Source organism: Raphanus sativus, chromosome 1, assembly GCF_000801105.2.
Source record: "Raphanus sativus cultivar WK10039 chromosome 1, ASM80110v3, whole genome shotgun sequence".
In the NCBI taxonomy this organism is placed as follows: Eukaryota; Viridiplantae; Streptophyta; class Magnoliopsida; order Brassicales; family Brassicaceae; genus Raphanus; species Raphanus sativus.
In genome coordinates this window covers 20,119,095-20,128,428 of record NC_079511.1, presented here as the reverse complement: position 1 = coordinate 20,128,428, position 9,334 = coordinate 20,119,095, and positions in this window count along the sequence as shown.

Sequence of the window (9,334 nt, the reverse complement as noted above, 5' to 3'; positions counted from 1 at the left end):
TATAGCTTATTACGCCGTCGTTTCCATGTCTCGTAATTTGTTTGGCAATTTCCATTATTTTTCCTTTTTTGTAATTAAAAGTGGAGATAAGAGCTATGTTTTGCCCAAAAACAAATATTTTTGGATAAATATTATTTCAGTTTTTATCTATTTTCTTATTTAGATACAGCCACATCAGAAAGTCTTACAGATTAAATTTTACATGAAATTTATTCAACTACAATTCAACCAATCATTTTCATCATATCAAATTTTCAGAAAATATTATACTTATTTTAAAAGTTTTTCTTAAACTCAACTTCAACAAGATATGATATACAGTCATAAATATTTTCTTAAACTTTCTAAAGAAAATTTTTATCTAAAACTTTTTGAAAAGAAAAATTCAAATAAATTTTTTCAATTTTTTTAAATTATGTTAAATTTTTATTTGAACATTTATTTTATATATCAATAGAACAAAGTATAATTGTTATTTACCTCTTCATGAAACATTTTTTATCATTTTGACATTCGAATACTTGTTTAAAAGTTGTCGGAAAAAAGAATGATATAGGGTTTGATTGAAATATTTTATTCCATAAACGAGAGATTTGCTGTCAAGAAAAAAAGAATGATATAGGAGTTGATTGGAATTAATTGTAGTTTTATATTTGTTGTTGTAAAATTAAACCATTGAGAAGTTTGTGAAATAACTGCTGCGGTGACCGAATACTTGGGTTTTACTGGTGCACATAGTTTTATATATTTCCAAATGCACTAAACTCTACCTTGACAAAATATCTCTACAAAACTCTTTATATCGTCTATCTTCAGGGGGTAACCTCCTTTACTTCATAGATTCGACCAATATGCAGCAAATTCAAGCAATGCTTGATATTGATTTCCTTTTTATTTTGCAAAGAAACATTTTTTGAAATTTTTGAAATTTTTGAAAATAATAAGTAAACGGTGATTTGGCATATTTCTTGGTTAAAAAAATAATATGTGGACATTCTCATGATTTATTGCACCGACTCATATGTAGTATTATATTATTTGTGAATATTTTCCATATCATAAAACCTAAATTTAAAATCACATGTTTTAGATTTATATAGTTATAATTGTTTGAAAGTCTTGAATTTTTAAATTAATAATTATTTTTTCTAGTTATTTTATGTTAATTTCAAAAATCTATTATTTGCTAAGTTAAATGGTATATAATGTTTTTACTTTTGTAAGTCTATCTTATTTGATAGTACGTTCTATTTTATTTTGAAAAACAAGTTTAGGAAATATGGACATTTTTTGAAATAGCAAATTAGTAGAAAATGATTTGTCTATAGTATATATTATTTTGTTAATATATCAATAGCACATAACCTCAACTTTAAAATCACATATTTTAGATTTATATAGTTATAATTGTTAAAAAGTTTTGCATTTTTAAATTAAGTTTTATCTTTTTAGTTATTTTATGTTAATTTTCGAAAATCTATTGTTTGTTAAGTAAACGTATTAATGTTTTTACTTTTGTAAGTTTACCTTATCTGATATTACATTCTATTTTATTTCGAGAAAAAAAATCTAGGTAATATGTACATTTTAAATAGAAAATGATTTGTCATATTTTGATGATTGTTTTAAATCACATAACTCTTAATGGCTTATATCATCATATAGATTTATATATTAAGTTAACTTTTAGTTTTTTACTTTTGTAAATTTACAATACAACTATAGAGTCTTAAAGACTATATATAAATATAACTATACTTGTGAAGTGAAGAACCATGTTAAATAAAGTTACTTGTCATTTAATAGAGACAGCAACATTAGATCAGACTACCATAGTAGAGAGTCTAGAGACCAATGCCAACAACAGTTTACCAAGAAGCATTTTGAATTAGAAAAAGATAACCAAACATGGCAGGGAATTATCACCTATATTACATTATCACTGATCAAATCCGGATAAACTTAAATCGAATAAGACTCTCTAAAAGGAAATGATAAAGATTTATGTTGAGACTTGAGATCTTTCTCTGGGTGTAAGAGAAAGTGCTTCTCACTGTGAGTTGCTGATGTCATTGGCTACTGTTACCATCATCTGATCAGCCTCAAGATCTGCATTCTGCAAAGAGAGATCCGTAGGTCTTATCAAAACTGTAAGCACAAAAACATTTTGGTCAACACAAATGATGGTTGCTTACTTCATTCTTATTTACCGCAAGATTTTGGGCAGTTTGAGGAGCTCCTCTGGATAAATCTCTAAGAGCACCCTAAACATTATCAGTGTTGTCATTCAGACAGAAACATCAATGAATCAAAAGAGCTATAGTAAGCAAGACAGAGCGAGAGTTGATCAATAAGCTCCTCTTGCCTTGTTGGAGCTATTCTGAAGAGGAACGATGAAGTGTTACACGAGTGGTTTGGTATGTGAGATACCAGATAAAAGAGTGTTACACAGATGGTTTGGTTTGTGAAGTACCGGTTTAAGTTAGTTACAAACTGGTGACGTGGCATAGAGAGAAGCTTTGGAGATAAGCTTCACGAAGATTTGAGACTAGCAAGATCGTGACTTGGGAGATAAGTCTTGGAAGATCAACTGATGACGTGATATCAGGAACGAGAGATTGCGTCTCAAATATATAAGGAATGAGAGGCTGGTTGCTTCATTACGGGTTTTAGAGTTTTAGAAAGCGAGTGCTAGAGGTTTGTTCTGCACAGCGCATTAGGGTATTGGAGACAGGGGGAGAGTAGCTCGACCTGTCCTTGGGTAGCTTAAGAATTGGTTCGTGTCAAGTCAAGGTTGACGTTGTGTAAAACGAATTAGACAGATCAGTTGAGATTGTCTAAGCGATTCTTAATAAAACAAGAGGATTTGTTTTGGAAGTTTCCTTTGTTATACTTTGTGGTATCCACCTGAACTTTCATTTGGTATCAGAGCAGGTCACCTCTGTAGACTCCAAAAGTCTACTTACAGGTTGAGATCCTGCGTTCATCATGGAGACCATGAAGGAACTGGTTGCTCTTCATAAACCAGTTATGTTAGATGAAGGTAACTTTGGACATTGGAAAGCGAGAATGCGACACATCATCAGAGGCATAGATGAGGATGCATGGACGGCTGTTGAGCAAGGATGGACTGCCCCTACCATGATTATGGATGATAAGTCTACTGCACCAAAACCAAAAGAGAGGTGGACTGACTCTGAGAAAGCCGCATCCAAGTTCAACTCAAAGGCTCTTACTACTATTTTCTCCTCTGTAGATCTGGATCAGTTCAAGATCATACAAGGCTGTGAATCTGCTAAAGAGGCATGGGACACTCTTATCAATCATTTTGAAGGTAACACGAGTGTTAGACGGACGAGAATTGATCATCTGGCTTCAAAGTTTGAGAACTTACGAATGGAAGATGATGAATCGATTGGGAGCTTTATCACCAAGCTCAGCTCAATTGCTAATGAAGCTTCGGTCCTTGGGAAGAAGTATAATGACAAGAAGCTAGTCAAGAAACTGTTAAGATGTCTTCCTTCTCGATTTGAGGCTTACAAAGCTGTCTTGAAAATTGCTGTTAACACTGATGAGATGAAGTTTGATCAACTCGCTGGTATTCTTAAAGTTCATGATCTGGAACGAGTGGAAGAACTTCCTAAGGGACAGAAAGGAGTTGCCTTTGCTGCTGAGTCCAAGGAAGAAGATCGAGTGAAAAGAATTGAAGACAACATGGTTCTGATTGCTAAGAACTTTAACAAGATGCTGAAAAGGGTTGAGAAAGGACAGAACAGGTCAAGCAATCGTTATCAACCTCGAGATGGAGAAAGATCTTCAAATGGTAATTCTAGGACCGATTCTGGACGAGGGAACAGAAGAAAAGAGCTTCGGTGTCATGAATGCAAAGGCTTTGGACATTTTCGTAATGAGTGCCCTCTTATAAAGAGAAAGGAGCTGAAATGCATAGAGTGCAAAGGGTATGGTCACACGAGAACTGAATGTCCTAACAATCTGAAGAAGGATAAGTCTCTGTTGTGTTTCAGTGACACAGAGTCTGATAGTGACAGTGATGGTGAAGAACTCATTCTGAATTTCGTTACTTGAATTGATGAAGATAACTCCAAAGAAAGCTTATCTAGCTCAGAATCTGACACTGATGAAGAACCTGAACAAGCTAAGGTTGATGAAAATTTTAAAGCTGAGTATAAGTGTCTGTTTGATAAGTTCACTGAGCTTAGTCTTGAAAATCTTCAGTTAATCAAAGACAGAGCTACGCTGAAAGCTCAAGTAAACATTCTGGGATTGGAACTACCTGAGTCGAAAGCTGAGTTATCTGATTCAAGAACTACCGATGATAAGAAGATGGACCTATCGACTTTGGAGAAAACTATCTCTGAGCAGGCTTACAACTTGAAGAATGTTCAGACACAGTTTGATCAAGCCAAACAACTGCTCAGTGATGAATTGGACAAGAATCGTCTGCTGCAAAGAGAACTCAGTGAAAACTACAAAAAACTAAGGATGCTTAACACTGGATCTGATAAGTTAGATCAAATTTTATCAGTTGGACAACCTCCGAAGGTCAACTGGGGTTTAGGCTATCAGGGGACAACATCTCAGACGTCTGATCTCACTGAAGGAGTTAAATTTGTGAAGAGCTCTACGCCTGCAAAACCAACTAAACCAAAGGTTGCCAGTGCTGTAACAACAACTCATGCTCCAAGAAACAGAGGCTATCGAAGCAATGCATGTCTTTTTTGCTGCAAATCAGGACATCGAGTTTCTAATTGCTATTTTCGAAGAGATCAATTTCGACGGGCCTGGAATTTGAGCCGATGCTACATGGAGCCAAGCAGAGTTGGATGTGTATGGGTAGCAAAGATCGATCTTTACCCAAACTTTAGAAACAGAGTGTCAGCTCTGAAGGTTACACTTGAAGAAGACAGAGTGTCAAGCAAATTACCTCAAAGATCTGGCAAGGAAATTATGTGCAACATGGCATCTGTTCAAGAGATTGACTCGACTATTGAAGATTCAGAGTCACACTCAGACTCAGATGTGTTACACTTCAGCAACCTCAATGAGAACAACTTTATGTGCAACATGGCATTCATTCAAGAGATTGACTCAACTGATGAAGATTCAGAGTCACTCTCTGACTCAGATGTGTCACTCCTCAGCAACTTTGATCAGAACGAGCTTACAGAGTGTGTCGGAAATGTGGCTTATACTACTGCTGAGACCACTGACTATCCTGATATCCATTGGTACTTTGATAGCGGATGCTCACGACACATGACTGGTTCGCTTGAATGTCTGGATGAAATGATTGAATTCAAAGGTGGCAAGGTTACATTTGGCGATGGAGGACAAGGAAGAGTTAGAGGAGTTGGAAAGGTGAACCAAGAGAACCTACCTAAGCTCGTGAATGTCTACTATGTTGATGGCTTAAAAGCAAACCTGATCAGCGTTAGTCAGCTCTGCGATGAAGGACTACAAGTCATTTTCTCCAAAACCGAGTGTAAGGCTGTTGATGAAAAAGGCAATGAGGTTCTCAGAGGCTTTCGTTCTGGTAACAACTGTTATATGTGGTGTCCAAACACTCAATGCTTGTCCGCTAAGGAATTGCAGATTGATCTGTGGCACAAGAAGCTTGGTCATATGAACACCCATGGGTTATCCAGATTGGTGCGCGCTGAGGTCGTTAGAGGCGTACCTCCTTTGGAAGATCAGACAGACACCGTGTGTGAAGCCTGCTGTAAAGGTAAGCAGATTAAGGTTCAACACAAACAGGTTACTCAGATTAACTCCAAACGTGTTCTTGAATTAATACATATGGATCTTATGGGTCCGATCTCACCTGAAAGTGTTGCTGGAAAGCGATACATCTTTGTGTTGGTTGATGATTTTTCCAGGTTACTTGGGTGAGGTTTCTGAGAAACAAATCAGACGCATTTGGAAGCTTTCGAATTCTTGCTCTACAACTCAAACAAGAGAAAGGTGGGATCATACAGATTCGAAGTGATCATGGTGGAGAGTTTCAGAATGAACTCTTTGATAAATTCTGTCAAGATCAAGGAATTCAACATCAATATGCTGCACCACGAACCCCTCAGCAAAATGGAGTGGTGGAAAGAAAAAACAGAACATTGCAGGAAATGGCAAGAGTTATGCTAGCTGCAAATCAGGTTCCATCTGGTTTCTGGGCAGAGGCTGTGAATACAGCGTGCTATATCATCAATAGAGTCTATGTGAAGCCTAAAACTAAGACCACTCCATATGAGATCTTCAAAGGGAAGACTCCCAACCTTGCGTACTGTCATGTGTTCGGTTGTCTATGTTACATCCTTAACGACAAAGATCACCTTGGGAAGTTTGATGCTAAGAGTGATGTTGGTATGTTCCTTGGATATTCCACAAACAGCTCATCATACCGTGTGTACAACTCAAGAACTAAGTTGATTGATGACAAGGTCAATGTCGTGTTTGATGATCGAGTTGGGTACTACCAGGACGGTGTGGCACAACGAAATGTGAATGTGACACATGAAATCGCTCATGAGGAAGCTGAAGCTTCAGAACATGAAGAAGTTTCAGATATTGAGGATCAGATTCTTCCACCTACGGTCAAAGTTCACAAAAATCACTCTCCTGACGATGTGATTGGAGGTGTGTTTGATGAAAGAGTGACTCGCAAGAAAGAAATCAACTTCAAAGAGATGGCTAAACTAGCTTGTTTTCTTGTTGAGATGGCTAAGTTTGATTGTTATGTCTCTCTGATAGAACCGAAAAACATTCAGGAAGCTCTTGATGATGAGTTCTGGACTGAGTCGATGCATGAAGAAATGGAACAGTTTGAGCGCCTACAAGTCTGGAGCTTGGTCCCAAACCCTGACGATGGTAATGTGGTTGGTACTCGTTGGCTATACAAGAACAAGACAGACGAGAATGGTAACGTGGTCAGAAATAAATCAAGACTCATTGCTCAAGGCTATTCACAGATTGAGGGCATTGATTTTGATGAAACCTTTGCACCAGTTGCTCGGCTTGAATCAATCCGACTTCTGCTTGGAATGGCTTGCAAACTGCGTATCAAACTCTACCAGATGGATGTTAAGAGTGCTTTCTTAAATGGTGTTCTTCAGGAAGAAGTGTTCGTAGCTCAGCCTAAGGGATTTGAAGACCCACACTTTCCTGATCATGTGTACAAACTCAACAAAGCATTGTATGGCCTAAAACAAGCTCCCAGAGCATGGTATGAAAGACTGACTCAATTCCTTCTAGCTGCTGGTTTCAAACGTGGAGGAGTTGATAAAACATTGTTCGTAGCTGACATTGATGATGATCTACTGGTGGTTCAAGTGTATGTGGATGACATCATATTTGGGAGTACTTCTAAACATCTTGTCAATGAGTTTGTGAAGACTATGACCAAAGAGTTTGAAATGAGTATGGTTGGAGAGCTCAGCTACTTCCTGGGTCTGCAAATTAAGCAAATGAAGGATGGGATCTTCGTTACTCAGAGCACCTATGCAAAGAACTTGGTGAAGCGGTTTGGAATGCAGACTAGCAAAGTGGCTAGAACTCCCATGAGTACCACTACGAAACTGTCACGAGATGAAAATGGCAAAAAAGTAGACGAGAAGTTATACCGAGCTATGATAGGAAGTTTGCTCTACCTTACAGCCAGCAGACCAGATTTGTGTCTCAGTGTGGGAATCTGTGCTCGTTATCAAGCCTCTCTTAGAGAGTCTCATTTGAATGCTGTCAAGCGTGTGATCAAATATGTGAAAGGTACTCTCGACCTTGGGTTGCATTATTCTTTTGAAACTAATGTGAATCTTGCAGGGTACTGTGATGCTGATTGGGCAGGATGTGTTGACGATCGACGAAGCACTTCTGGTGGATGTTTCTTCCTCGGGAATAACATGATCTCTTGGCATAGTAAGAAACAAAACTGTGTGTCTCTTTCCACTGCTGAGGCGGAATACATTGCTCTAGGAAGTTGTTGCACACAGCTCTTGTGGATGAGACAAATGCTGGTAGACTACAATATCATTTCTGAACCTATGATTGTTCACTGTGATAACATTGAGTGCTATTAACCTGACAAAGAATCCAGTTCAACACTCCAGAACCAAGCATGTTGATCTTAGACACCACTTTGTGAGAGAATTAGTTGAGTTAAAGATTGTTGTGGTAGAGCACGTGTCCACTGAGAATCAGTTAGCTGGTATATTTACAAAGCCCTTTGATTTCAATACATTCCTAGGCCTCAGAAAGGCTTTGGGAATTGTTGATATCACTGCCTGAACTGATCATGACCAGAGAGATAGAAAACTGCTTGTTGAAAAAGTCACTACCTTTGTATCATCATGTTTGTCAAAACCTTGTTTCAGCAAGTTGCTAGTGGAAGACTTGGAGTATGCTCACACATCATACTAGTGGTGTAACCCAATGGAGAAGGGCACTCGTCTTGGATCAGGATGCCACAACATTCTAGTTCTAAGCTCGATCACTGTCCGGATTGGGAGCTGTGTGAATCTAAGTCATGTGCTACATAAGAAAATGAGTGTGTTACACTTCAGAAGGCCTTATGTGACGAGTACTCGTTGTGGGTCAGGGTGTCACAACACTTTGTATCTGTGACGATCACTGCTCTGATAAGGCAGATTCATACTTGTCGAGTCACTCCTCGTGGGACTGGGTGTCACAACACTTTGCTCCTGGTGATGGTAGGTGCCTTGATGTGTCACTGAATTTGTTGGTTCGTGAAAACAAAACAAAAGAATTCTATGTGTGAAGTTGTGCTGAGTCTCATTGATGTTGGAGTGGTGAACTCATGAAAGTGTTTCTAAGAAGTGACTAGTGTGGCGTGTGAAAAGACTCAGAGTTAACCTCTGGTGATCTGGTGTGTGACAGCTACTCGGCTGAGAAACAGCTACATGCTGGAGCTGAAACATTGACTATCTTTCATCTGTCTTACCATTGTGACTTTGACAACTTGCGTTCTCATCTCTACTCTCTCTGGTCAATCTTTTGAGTGGTCATATATAGTATTGGCTGCTCTGTGTGTATTTAAAAGGTGCTCAAAGTGAAACTGTGCTTTGCTACTCAAGGTTTGCTCTCTTAATCTCTCTACAAAAGTGTCTCGTCTTGGTAATAAGAGTACTGCATATTAAAGAATTTGTGATTCAGGTTAAATGGACTTTCAAGTCTCTCCTTAAACATGGGCTGATTTTATTTGGGCCCATTTGTGCTTAACTAATGAATTGCTTTAAGTGTGATAAGGAGATCTCTCTGTGTGGCACACTTCCCATTGTCGAGACACTTCCACTTCGTAACTCTCAAC